General features: G+C 38.0%; 1 long non-coding RNA gene across 2 annotated transcripts in view; it reads left to right on the top strand.

Moving 5' to 3' along the window:
• The window catches only part of LOC143672994 (uncharacterized), a 94555-nt gene extending 80762 nt beyond the window's left edge, over positions 1-13793 (top strand). The window contains exons 4-5 of one of the 2 annotated variants that reach the window (XR_013170124.1): positions 13031-13112; positions 13272-13292. This is a non-coding gene — a long non-coding RNA (uncharacterized LOC143672994). Of the gene's footprint in view, positions 1-13030 lie in introns of both variants that reach the window. The other variant, XR_013170122.1, reaches the window with a different exon arrangement.
• The last annotated feature ends 825 nt before the right edge of the window (positions 13794-14618 follow it).

The raw sequence follows: 14618 nt of genomic DNA, 5'->3' as shown, positions 1-14618 counted from the left end.
AGCTAATAACTGAGTACAGCAAAGTGGCAAAGTACAAGATCAACACCCAAAAATCAATAGTGTTTCTATATACTAGCAATGAGCAATCTGAGGAGGAAATCAAGAAAAAAAAATCTGATTTACAGTAGCAACCAAAAGAATCATATATTTAGGAATAAATTTGAATAAGGATACAAAAGACCTATGTTCTAGTTTGCTAGCTGCTGGAATGTAACACACCAGAGATTGATTGGCTTTTAATAAAAGGGGATTTATTTTGCTAGTTCTTCAGAGGAAAGGCAGCTAACTCTGCACTGAGGTTCTTTCTTACATGGGAAGGCACAGGATGGTCTCTGCTGACCCTCTCTCTAGGCCTCTGGGTTCCAATGACTTTCAACAGGGTGGTTTCTCTCCACATCTCCAAAGGCTGTGGAGTGCCAAAGGCACTGGCTGAGCTTTGAGTGCCGAGATGAGGTATGCTGAGATGCTTAGGCTGTGCTACATTGAGCTCTCTCATTTAAGCACCAGCCAATCAAGTTAAAAGTCATTCATTGCAGCAGGCATGCCTCCCAGCTGACTGAAGATGTAATTAGCAACAAATGAGTACCATTGGTTCATGTCCACAACAACAAAACTAGATGCCTTCATCTGACCAAGTTGACAACTGAATCTAATTACCACAACCTATAAACAGAAAACTACAGTAAATTGCTAAAAAAAAATCATGGAAGACCCAAATAAATGGAAGGGCATATGGTATTCATAGATTGTAAGACTAAATATAGTTAAGATGTCATTTCTACCCAACTTGAATTATAGATTCAATGCAATACCAATTAAAATCCCACCAACTTACTTTGCAAAAATAGAAAAACCAATAGCCAAATTTATTTGGAAGGTCAGGGTGCCCCAAATGGCTAAAAATATCTTGAAAAGGAAAAATGAAGTGGGAGGGCTCACATTACCTGACTTTAGAGCATATTATGAAGTTACAGTGGTCAAAACAGCATGGTACTGGCATGTAGATAGATATACTGACCAATGGAATAAAACTGAGTATCCAGAAATAGGCCTTCTTATCTATGGACAATTGATCTTTGATAAGGGAGTCAAAGCAACCCAATTGGAACAGAGCAACCTCATCAATAAATAGTGTTTGGAGATCTGGATATCCATATGCAAAAGAATGAAAGAGGATCCATAGCCCACAACCTATACTAAAATTAACTCAAAATGGATCAAAGACCTAAACATTAGAGCTAAGACCGTAAAACTTTTAGAAGAAAATGTAGGGAAATATTTTATAAATTTCGTGATAGAAGGTGGTTTCCTAGACCTTATAACCAAACCATGAGGTATGAAAAAGGAAATAGATAAATGGAGCACCTCAAAATTAAGCATTTTTTGTGCATGAAAGAACTTTGTTAGGAAAGTAAAAAGGCAGCCTACACAATGGGAGACAATATTTGGAAACCACATATCCACATATATTCTGGATAGAATATATGAAAAAGATACTATGACACAACAACAACAAAAAAAGACAAAGAACCCAATTTTAAAAGGAGCAAAAGACATGAACAGACACTTTAAAGAAGAGGAAATACAAGTGGCTAAAATGCATATGAAAAGATAGCCAGATTCACTGGCTATTAGGGAAACGTAAATTAAAACCACAATAAGATGTCATCTCACATCCATTAGAATGGCCATTATCAAAAAAAAAAAAAAAACAGAAAATGACAAGTGCTAGAGAGGATGTGGAGAAAGAGGCACAGTTAACCATTGTGTTTCAACCATTGGTGGAAATTTAAAATGGTGCAACTACTCTGGAAGACAATTTGGCAGTTCCTCAGGAAGCTAAGTGTACAATTACTATATGATCCAGAAATCCCATTATGAGGTACATATTCAGAGGAACTGAAAGCAAGGACACAAACAGACCTTTGCACACTGGTGGGTTTTTTTTTTAACTTTTTTTATTGTGAATGATGACATATATACAAAAAAGCAATAAATTTCCAAGTACATTTTAATAAGTAGTAATAGAACAGATTTTAAAGTTTGGAATGAGATATAGTTTCACAAGTTTTCATTTTTTCTTCTAGCTGCTCCAAGACACTGGAGACCAACAGAAATATCAATATAATGATTCAGCAGTCATACTCATTTGATAAATCCTATCTTCTCTGCTTACACACTGATGTTTATAGCAGCATTATTTATAATTGCCAAGAGAGGGAAACAATCCAAATGTCCACAAATGGACAAGTGGCTAAACAAGCTGTAGTATATACATACGATGGAATATTACATAGCTGTAAAACAGAATAAAGTCATGAAGCATGTAACAATGTAGATGAATCTTGCAGACATTATGCTGAGTAAAATTAGCCAGAAACAAAAAGACAAATACTGTATGGTCTCACTAATATGAACTAACACTAATGAGTGAACTTTAAGAGTTAAAATTAAGGAAATAAGTTATTAGGAGATAGAAAGAGGGTAGAGATTAGGCAATTAGTGCTGAAGGAATACAGAATGTACAACAGGACTGATTGTAAAAATTAAGAAATAGGTAGCAATATATGGTAGCATAATAATATAAGTACACTGAATGAAGTTGTATGGTTTAGGGAGAAGGGCTGGGTGTGCCTATGACACCAGAAGGACAGACAGAGGATAAAGCCAGAGACAGTAAAACTGAGGAATGTTTCCAATAGACAATGATAGTGATCAAGTATACAAATATAAGAATATTTTTGCATTAGAGAGAACAAATGAATGTCAACATTGCAAGGTATTGAAAAAGAGATGGTATACAGTTTGCCAGTTTGAAAGTATTATGCACCCCAGAAAAGCCATGTTTTAATCTTGATTCAATCTTGTGGAAGCAGACATTTCTTTTAATCCTGATTTAATAGTGTAGGTGGAAACATTTGATTAGATTTTTCCATGGAGACGTGTCACGCCCAATTGTGGGTTTGACCTTTTGATTAGATGGAAATGTCACTCCACCCATTTCAGGTGGATCTTGATTAGTTTACTGGAATCCTTTAAAAGAGGGCACATTTTGGAGAGAGCCAGAAACAACAGAGCTGACAATAACTTCAGAGCAGAACTGATAGAAGAGATCCAACACAGAGAGCTTCTTGCTTTACATACAGAACAGTTGCATCAGAGAAAAGAGACATGAGTGTTTGGAGATGCTTGGAGCCCAGCAGATGTTGCCATGAGATGTTAAGCAACCCAGAACATGAAGAGAGCCAAGGGAAGCCAAAAGATGAAGGCCAGTCCTGGAGAAGTAAGGCAAGGAACCCCATAGGAACAGAGGCTGAAAGCACAGAGCCCAGGAGCAAGGGACCATCAAGGAACCAGCATGCCTTCCCCACTGACATAGATGTTCTAGATGCATTGGGCTTCCTTGAATTAAGGTATATTTCCCTGGATGCATTAGTTTGGACATTTTTATAGTATCAGAACTGTAAACTTGCAACTCATTAAATTCCTTTTATGAGAGCCTTTCCATTTCTGGTATATGGCAATCCAGCAGCTTACAAACTAAAATAACAGGAAAAAAATACAATCAATGCAAGCTAGAGTTTATAGTCAACAGTAACATTGTAATATGCTTCCACTGAATGTAACAAAGGCATTATGCTAAAACTAAATGTCAACAAGCAGGGAATTTGAGGAAAGGGTATTGGATTCTTTGTTGAAGAAAAAGAAATGTTTTCATATAGATTGTGGTGGTGAAGGCATGGCTATGTGATTATACCAGGAACCATTGATTTTTACTTAGGTTGGATTGTATGATATGTATAAAACTGTTTAAAAGGGAACAAAGAGAAATAAGTGCTGGAGAAAATGTGGAGAAGGAAATGTACCTACTCACTGTTTTTTAGGGAAACTGAGAGGTTCAGCCCCTCAGGAAGACAATGTGGTGGCTCCGCAGGAGGCTAGGGGTAGGGTTGCCATATGATCCTGCAACGCTGTTACTAGGTGTATACCTGGAGGAACTGAGAGTGGGGACATGAATGGACATTTGCACACTGGTGTTTATGGCAGCAGAACTGGAGATTCACAGTGGATGGAGATGGCCTAACTATATGGATTAACTATAATATAAAAACTCAGTGAACTGAAATTGAGAATATGGGTTATCAGTTGGGGCCTATGGTAAAGGGTCCTAGATAGTAAGGTCTTTACAGCCATCACATAGATTCAGGAGTTGTAACTATTATTTCTAAATTCTGAGATACTGGGCTGTTTTTACATAACCTGGTCATTCTCAGAAACTTCAGGTATTTATGTGAAACCAGAGATTCAGTGTTAGAGCTCTGAAGCTATGAAATTCAGCACTACCCCAAACAGGAACTGTTTAAAAAGATGAAAAAGTGATCAGACTTTGAGTAGAGATGAATGAAGCTGATCTGGATAAACTAAGGTAGAGTACAATACAGAGTAAAGGATGACATCATCCATATTTTAGTACTTCAATTTCCATGTGAAACCAAAGGGAGAGATGTGCATTTGGTGCAAAATTTTAATTTTGGGTAGCAAATTTCCTATCTTAACTAATACAGTTAATTTAGTTGAACACCATAATTACATGGACTCTTGAATAGGGCAGGAGGTCTGGTTTGGTTTCTCCAGGTTAGTGTGATGCCCCAATATATCCCAGAGTAATATGAGGGGCTGAATAAAGAAGTATGTGTAAGCTCCCCTTGGGGGGACTTGGGAGAAAAGAGGAAATATTCAGCTCCCCCATTTGGAGAATTTCTGATCTTCTCACAAGCAGTGGGGACAACCAAATCAATAGGCCTCAACTTGTGGTTCACCCCTATGAAACTTATTCCTGCAAAGGATAGGATAAGCCTACTTAAAATTAGATCTAAAAGTCACCCCCAGAGAACGTCTTTTGTTGCTCAGATGTGGCCTCTCTCTAAACCAACTCGGTAGGTGAACTCACTGCCCTCCCCTCTACATGGGATATGACTCCCAGGGGTGTAAATCTCCCTGTCAATGTGGGACAGAAACCCTGAGATGAACCAGAATCCAGCACCAAGGGATTGAGAAAAGCTTTTTGGCCAAAGGGGGGAACAGAGAAATGAGACAAAATACAGTTTCAGTGGCTGACAGATTTCAACAGAGATGAGAAGTTATCCTGGAGATTATTCTGATGCATTATATAGGTATCCCTTTTCAGTTTATGGTGTATTGGAGTGACTGGAGGGAAGTACCTGAAACTGTTGAGCTGTGCTCAAGTAGCTTTGATTCTTGAAGAAGATTGTATAAAGATATAACTTTTAACATCTGACTGTGGGATTGTGTAAACCTTGTGTCTGTTGCTCTTTTTATCCAGGGTATGGACAGATGAGTAAAACATATGGACAACAAATAAACAAATAATAGGGTGTATGAAGAGTAAAATAAATTGGGTAGAATGAAATACTAGTGGTCAATGAGAGGGAGGGATAACGGGTATGGTATGTATGAGTTTTTTCTTTTTACTTTTCAGGAGTGATGCAAATGTTCTAAAAAGGATCATGGTGTTAAGCACACAAGTATGTGATGATATTGTGAACCAATGATTGTATACTTTAGATGGGCTATATGTAAGGGAAGATATCTCAATAGAAATATTAAGAGAAAAAAAATGAGGGAGAATTTAAAATATTTTCAAACAGACATTGGGATAGTCTGTGAACAAGAGACCTGCTTTGAAAGAAATACTTGTAGCACTGCAGGTAGATAGGAAAAGACAGGAGAGAGAGGTCTGGAGAAGAGCATAGAAGTGAAGATTAGCAGTAAAGGTAAAAAGAGAAAAAAATAAGATTTGATATATCAGAATAAAGTCATGAAGCATACAACAACATAGATGAAACTTGAGGACATTATGTTGAGTGGTTGAGTGAAATGAGCTAGAAACAAAAGGACAAATACTGTATGATCTCACAGATATGAACTAACATTAATGGATGAGCTTTGAGAGTTAAAGTTGAGAGCACAGGTTATCATGAGATAAAAAGAGGGTTGAGACTGGACATTGGATGCCCAAGGAGCACATAATGTTCAAAAAGATTGAATGTAAAGATCCATAAATGGATAGCACATTATCTGATGGTAGCACAATATTGTATGTACACTAAACAAAGTTGAATATGAGTGTGGTTAAAAGAGGAAGGCTGGGGGCATGTATGACATAGAAGGAAAGATAGAAAATAAAGCCTGGGACTCTATAACTTAGTGAAACCTAGAGTGGACAATAATGATGATTAAATATACAAATATAAGAATGTTTTTACATGAGGAAGAACAATGAATGTCAACAGTGCAAGGTGTTGAAAATAGGGTAGAAAAATGCAAACTAGGATCTATAGTTAACAGAAAGATTACAGTATGCTTCCATTAAAAGTAACAAGGGCTATACCAAAGCTAAATGTCAAAAAGACAGGGATATAAGGGAGGGGTATGGGATTCTTGCTGTTGTTGTTTCTCCTTTTAAATACATTTATTTTAATTTTTTATTTTTCATTTTTTCCTCTTCTTTCTTTATGGAAGAGATGGAGATGTCCTCATATAGATTGTGATGGTAATGCATAACTGTATTATTACACCAGGAACAATTGATTGTTTACTTAGGATGGATTGTATAGTGTGTGAATAAAACTGTTGAAAAATAAACAGAAGATACAAGCACTGGAGAAAGAGATGTACTTATTCACTGTCAGTAATGAAGTAGAATGGTGCAACCCCTCTGGAGGGCAGTGCTGTGGGGCCACAGGAGGATATAGGGTTACCATATCATTCTGCAACCCCATTAGATAAATACTTGGAAGAACTGAGAGCAGGGACATGAATGGAAATTTATGCACTGGTGTTTATGATGGCAGTGTTCATGATTTGCAATGGATGGAGGTGGCCTATGAGTACATGGATTGGTAGACAGACTGGTAAACTGTGGTATATACATACCTGAGTGGTATGGAATACTGAGTGGCTGAAAGAAGGAATGACATTGTGCCACATGCAACTAGGTGAATGAAATTTGAGAACACTGTGTTGAATGAAATAAGTCAGAAATAAAAAGACATATTATAATGCCTCACTAATATGGACTAACTATAATGTGCAAGCTCTGAGAATTGAATTTGACAGCATAGGTTATTAGGGGAAGGCTTATTATGAAGGGTCCTAGATTGTGAGCTCTAATAGCAGTCACATCTATTCCTGAATTGTAATGATTATTTCTAAATTCTGAGATGCTGAGCACTGTGTGGTTGTTCCCTGGAACTTCGGTTATCTGTGTGTCACCTGAGACTCAGAGCTAGAATTCTTCAGCTATGAATGTCAGCATTAACACACACACAACTGTTTAAAAAGCTGAAGAAGAGATCAGGCTTCAATTAGAGATATGAATGAAGCCCATCTGTTTAGGACTAAGTTAAATCAGACTGAAGAGTAAAAGATGATATTGACTGTATTTTAAAACTTCAACTTCCGTGTGAGACCAAAAGAAGAGATGTTTATTTGGTGCAAAATTATTATGTGCTACACTATCTAATTTAACTTATGTGGTCAGTTTATTTGAACACCATAATTACGTGGAAACTTGAATGGGAATGAGACCTTGTAGGTTTGAACAGGTTAGTGTGATGCCCTGATATCTCCCAGAGTAATCTGGGGAGAAGAAAAAAGTATTTGCAAAATCCCCTTGAGGTACTAGGTGAAAATGTGGCAATATTAACCTTCCCCACCTGGATAAGACATAATATTCTCACAATAATTGAGGATTTCCAATTCAATAGGCCAAGCCATCAGTCTTGGGGCTTGCCCTTACAAAACCTATTCCTGCAAAGGAGAAGCTAAGCTATAATAACTTAAAATTATGCCTAAAAGTCACCCCTAAAGAATCTCTTTTGTTGCTCAGATATGGCCTCTCTCTTTAAGCCAACTCTGCAGGTAAACACACTGCCCCCCCCCCACATTGGACATAACCCCCAACCCAGGAAATCTGGGGCATGACTCCTAGGAATGCGCCTGGCCCTGGCATCATGGAATTGAGAAAGACGTCTTTACCAAAAGGGTGAGGAGAAATGAAACAAAACAAAATCTCAGGGGCTGAGAGATTTCTAATACAGTCAAAAGGTCATTCTGGAGGTTACTCTTATGCATTATATAGATATCCATTTTCAGTTTTTGGTGTATTGGAGTTGCTAGAGGGAAATACCTGAAACTGTTGAGCAGTATTCCAGTAGCCTAGATTCTTGAAAATGATTGCATAATGATATAGCTTTAATAGTGTAACTGTGTGATTGTGAAAACCTTGGGACTAAAATCCCCTTTATCCAGTGACTGGACAAATGAGTAATAAAATAAACTATTTTATGTAATTATTTAATAATAAATAATAATTTATTATTATTAATTATAGGAATGGGGGTATGGGAAGTTTGGGGTGTTCTTTTCACTTTTATTTTTATTTTTAAATATGTATACAACCAACATCTGTTAAGCACTACTATGAACAGGTGCTTTTTAAAGTGCTGAGTATCTAGCAGTGAATATACTGGTATATCTGTGACTTGCATTATAGTGAGAGACCAACAATACACAACCACATTCTGCATCTGTGCTCACATATACATATATAAAATATGCCAGGTACTGTTTAATGTTCTGAATAAAAATAAAGCAGATAAAAGAGGTACAAAGGAGAGTGGTAAAGTGGGGCATGGTGTGTGATCCAGTGTTGTCTCATGTTCTTAAGAACTTTCAAGGAAATAGGAACAGTTTGTGCCAACAGGAGTTTTTTTAAAGGTGGTTTCTCAGATCCAGGATCTTTTGTTGGTTGGATTTTCATAAAAAAAAACTCTTAAATGAGTTTTCCAAGAAATAGTCATTGGTATAATTCCAAAGGTCCTAAATGTCTATGAATGTCTACCTCTTGCCTTATTATTTCAGTGGCAAATAGGCTGGTTGTGAAATCCTTGTCATGCCTCATAATGTTAACAACATCTCCCCACTGTCTTCTGACATGGGCTGTTTCTATGGCAACATCTACTTGGAAAGGGAATAAAAGACAAAGACTCTGTAAACAGGAGCATCGGTAAATAACTATTGTATTCTCTCTGGTAGGAAGGAGTGAGGGTGGAACAAGATGATGCCAAGTGGGATGCCAAGGGGGACATGCCAAGGGGGATGGTGAGTGGCAGGGAAGGGTGATTACAGTAAGTCATTCAAGACTCCTGTGTCCTTATCAACAAGGCATTGGCCAATGAGGATGCAGAACAGTATTGTGTTTGAAGATCTCTACCACTCACTACCTTGAGGTAGTCACTTTACCTCTTTGAGCCTCAGTTTGCTTATCTTTACAATGGGGTAATAATTACCTTGGAGGTGTCACTGTAAGGATTAAAGGCAACCAACATGAAATTGGTTAGTGCCTGTCATTCACTACATCCTAAATAGTGAAAGCTAATATTCCTGTTGTACCAGTCATAGCTATAAAACAAAACTATCTATCTTGAATCCAGATAAAGGATATAATCTTAATAAAAGAACCTATACATGTATGCATATATATATACACACTGCATATCTATATATAATGCATGAATATATGTTAGAAAATATACATATAAAATAAAACATACATGCAAAAGCCAGGTACTTAGAAAGATTCCTGACAAATGCTGCATTAAATATAATGTCCTAGATGGCATATATATTGCAGAGAATCTCTGCAAATCTCAATTTAACCCACATTTAAATTCCATCAAGGAGCTTAACTCAAATAGAATTTTCTTTTACTGCTATGAAAAACTGCCAGCAAAACAGTTCCCAAACACATACATCTTCTTGAGAGCTAACCCAGGAAATATGAATTCAAACTCGGCCTATGAGAAGGGGTTGACTAAGATGATGTTAATCACTTGGGTGATGCATCAAATCTGGTCCTATCAATGACAGAGCCAATTCTCCTCCTATCAAAGCCCTGTTAGCTGTTCATTTCTGGTCTATTTTTGTTTTGTCTTCTCTGTGTTAATTAACATAATACCAATTGTTAAGAGGCAGGGAAACTGGGCAGAATCTGAAACATTTATATCAAACCAACAAGTCCTTCCTTCTCTATTTTCATTTCCTTCACCTCCCAACTTTTATTTTTTTAATTTTTGTGTGAATATATTCTGGACTTCCTCAGAGCCTACTTGAATCTTGTATGATATCAGAATGGCACACTTGAGGCAAGTTATTCCCAAAGGAAGTAAAATGCTTGTTGACTGCTTCCTACCCATCTAGATATCTTGCAACCTGTAGCTCTATGACATTGACCAGGCTGGCTCGCCAATTTATAGACTAATAATAACTTCTTTGTCAGGCAAATCCTCAGTTTTCAGGTGACTTGGATCTTCAAGTTCAGGTCAATAGGAATATACAAGTAGAAATTTGATATGCTCTCTAATTTAAGGGAATGGGGTTTCACTGACTGAGACATGACCTGCAGTTCCCAAAGCAGGAAGACATAGATACATATCTATGTGATTCCTTTGTGAGCTGGAAAAGCCTTGAGGAGTCATCTAGGCTGAGAGGTGGTTTTCAACATTTGAATGCATCTGAATCACTTGGAAGGTTTGTTAAATGCAGATTTCTGGGTCCCACTTCAAAGTTTGTGATTCCATAGCTCTAGGGAAGGGCCAGAGATTTTGAATTTCTAACAAATCCATGAGGTAACACTGATGCTGCAGGTCTGGGGGCCACTCTCTGAGGACCTCCCATCTAGATCCCTGCCCAGGCCACATCTCAGACCAATTAAATCAGAATTTCTTCCATGGGACCTAGTGGTCATAGTTTTCAGGGGATTCCAATATGCAGCCAATTTTGAGAGCCAGTTTATTTTCCAGGTGAGGAAACCAAGATTCCCTTGGTGGTGGCAGGAAAATGCCTAAACACTGTGTTTTCTCTCTCCCAAAGAGTACTTTTCCACTTCCTTCATAAGACTGAGTCTTAGTAAAAGTAAAGAGCTTCTATTTAGCAGACTGGGTTAAGTGTTACCAGCAGGATTTAACAAGACAGCCTTACCTTTCAATACCCATTGTAAACATTGCCATATATGCACATTAGTTATCAATTGCTGTGTAACAAGGTATCCCAAATCTTAGTGACTTAAAACAATGAACACTTCCTGTGTCACACATTCTGTGGATCAGATTCAGGCCAGGGCTGCAGCCATCTCAAGGCTTGCTTGGGGAAGAATCCACTTCCAAGCTCATTCTCATGGCTGTTGGGAGCCCTCATGTCATTGCTGACTACTGGCCAAAGAAAAAAGTCCCTTGTTATGTGGGCCTTTTCAGAGGAAAGCTCACAGTGTGACATGTGGGTTCCTTCAGAATGAGTCAGCGAACAATCTTGGATTGGCATCCTATCACCTTTGCTCTATAAGAAGTTGATAACAAGGCCCAGCTCATACCCAAGAGGGGATTACAGAAGCACATGACCAGGAGACCAAAGTCACTGGGGAAATCTTCAGAGGCTGCCTACCACAATATAACTATGGGAATTTAAAAAGAATAAAGCACTAATAATAAATCGCACTGCTTTTGGTACACAGAAATATTTATAAAAATGTTAAAGGCCATTCTCCTGTGAGTGCTTGGTAAAATTCACCCATGTAGTTATCTGGTCCTGGGCTTTTTTTCATTGGGAAGTTATTGATGACTGATTTGATCTGTTTATTTGTGATTGGTTTGTTGGGGGTTGTTTGTTTGGGAGAAATACATTCTCCCAAATGCTTTCCATTCCTCTTGGATGTGGGTGTAAGGGGAGAGGGAGAACCCAGAAGAGGAGAAAGGCAAGAGAGATGCAAAAACTGAAACCAGGAGCACAGTTTTTCCTCCAAATTTCCCTGGAGTAGAATGGAAAAGAATTTCTGAAAATCATTAGGAAAGTGATGGGAAGTAGAACATGAAGTGTTATTGGAAATAGAAGAAACTAGTAGAAATATGATAAACAAAGGCATAACTATGGTATCCTTACTTAAGGAACTAGGAAAAATATGTAAAAATTTAATTATATCCATATGTCTAGGATGGATGAATAAATAGAATAAATATCAATAAAATTTTGATGAAATTATATTATTCCTCAAGATTAAAATAATAGGCTCTACAGGAACAAAGAGACTAATTTCATACAAGGAAGTTGCTCAGTAGTTATGTGGCAAATTCACAATTAGAATTTCACCCTCCTACTTCCCAGTCCTATACTTTTCTTAGAGTTATACAACTCCACCCACATCCCAATATCAGTATTCAAATCTGTAGTAGATCATCAACATATGTTTCTGTTTTTATCAAGACCCATGGCAGACTGATGGCTTACAAAGGTGAGAAACAAGTAGACAGGTGAGTGTGCTTGTGCTCAAGGTGACATTTTATTCCCTGATGTCTACCCAGGTAGAAAAAAAAATGTTTGTGATAGATTCAAAAGAACAGCATCATAATATGCCCAACTCAAATTCTTCTTTTTCAACAAGAATTAGTGAAAGGTCAGCTATGTGCCAAGCACTGCACCAGGTACAAAAGTTACAAGATCAGATGATATACAACACCTGTTCTCAAGGAACTCCTGGGCTAATGGAAGAGGTGGAAAAGTACAGAATAAAGGGTTAGATGCTTCACTTGAGGTTGCATAGGGCACTCTGGGAACACAGATTAGGGGGATTTAAATAACACTGGGACTTTTAGAAGGTTCCCTAACAAGGGTGACTCAAGATAAATTATGAAAATGAATTGGAATTTATTTAGATAAAAGGAGAAAAAGTATTCAGGTAGAAGTAACTTAATGTGCAAAAGAATAAAGTCTTTAAAGAACCTATGTATTCAGTGTTCAAGAATAGAAAAGAAACTAAGTATGGTTGGACTGATGGACTCATGGAAGAAAATAGCAGTAACTGAGAGTGTGAAGGTTCTATTAATTTCCTGCTGCTGCTAAAGCAAACTATCACAAACTTAGAGTTTACAACAGCACAAATTTTATTCTCTTACAGTTCTGGAGGTCAGAAGTACAAAATGAGGCTTACAAGATCGAAATCAAGTTGCCAGCAGGATGTTTCTTCTGGGGGTTCCAGGGTAAAATCTGTTGCTTGTCCTATTGTCTCTTCCAGCTTCTAAGGCAGCCCACATTCCTTGGCTCTAATCACTTCAATTCCAGTCATCACAGCTCCTTCTCCTCTTGCATCAAATCTCCCTCTGCTTTTCTCTTATGGGGACACTTGTGATTATTTTTAGGGCCCATGAGGATAATCCACCATCTCATAACTGTTAACTTAATCACATCTGCAGAGTCCTTTTTGACATACAAGGTGAAAGTATCTAGTGATTAGAAAAATGAACATCCTTTGGAGTCATTATTTCACTGAACACAAGGACTATGTGAGATAAAATGCAGAAAGCCTGGAATGGTTTTAAACAGGAGTGTGACTGAAGTAGGTTTTGGAAGGTCACTACTGGTTTCCAAGTTGTGATGGATGGGTCAAAGGAGAGAGAAGAAAAGAAGGAAGCCACATTGTCAATAATGAAATTGTAAAAAGTGATGAGAACTTGAACTTAGGCAAGGGCTTTGAGAATGAAGAGAAGGAGTTTGATATGACAGATTTTACATTTAAATCAAGAAAACCTGAAGACAGCTAGAATCTGAGTAATAAATGGAAAGGAAACATCTCAGAAGGCTCACAGATCTCTGGCTGGGTAACTGGGCAACCATGGTGCCATTACAACAATCTGTTCTACAAGAGGTTAGGGATTGGAGGACAGGGGAAGAGATAGCACAGGAAGGGAGAAGGCCAAGCATGGCAAGTTCTCATGGTTTGAGGTGTCTGGAGTTAGCTCATGAAGATAACCAACTGCCCAGTAGGAAGTTGACAATTTAATTCTGGAATTTAGCAGAGTTTTGTCCAGAGAGGTTCATTTGAAAGACATCAGCATATGAGTGAGTGTGGAAACTCCATAGTAGGATATGATTGATGTGATCATTCTAAATGATATATGATAGAGAAGGGGGAGGGGCTCAGAATGAGGCTCTGAGCAGACCCAATATGAGAAGGGTAAAGGACTCCACAGAAGACAATCCTAGGAAGAAAGTGTGTTAGTTTGCAAGCTGCCAGAATGTGATATACCAGAGCTGAAACAGCTTTTATAAAGGGGAATTTAATAAGTTACAAGTTTGCAGTTCTAAGGAATTGGAAGTGTCCAAATTAAGGCACCAACAAGAGGTTACCTTCACTCAGCAAAGGCCTATGGGTCAGGAAGACCTCTGTCAGCTGGGAAGTCATGTGACTGGCATCTGCTGGTCCCTTGCTCCTGGGATTCATTGCCTTCAGCCTCTGTTCCTGTGGGGGTTCCTCACTTTACTTCACCAGGGCTGGCTTTCATCTCTTGGCTTCCCTTGGCTTTCTCCAGGTTCTGGCTCGCTTAATATCTCATAGTGATGTCTGATGGGCTCCAAGTATCTCCAAATATCTGTGTCTCTGTTCTCTGAAGCAACTGTTCTCCAGGCATCTGCATCTACTCTCTCTGTCAACTCCAAGGCTTTCATCACTGCTCCAAAATGTTTCCTCTTTTAAAAGAGTCTAGTAA

The sequence above is a fragment of the Tamandua tetradactyla genome, assembly GCF_023851605.1.
Source record: "Tamandua tetradactyla isolate mTamTet1 chromosome 22 unlocalized genomic scaffold, mTamTet1.pri SUPER_22_unloc_3, whole genome shotgun sequence".
NCBI lineage: Eukaryota > Metazoa > Chordata > Mammalia > Pilosa > Myrmecophagidae > Tamandua > Tamandua tetradactyla.
Note: the sequence above shows the minus strand (reverse complement) of the source record. Positions and strands in the feature narration are given on the sequence as shown.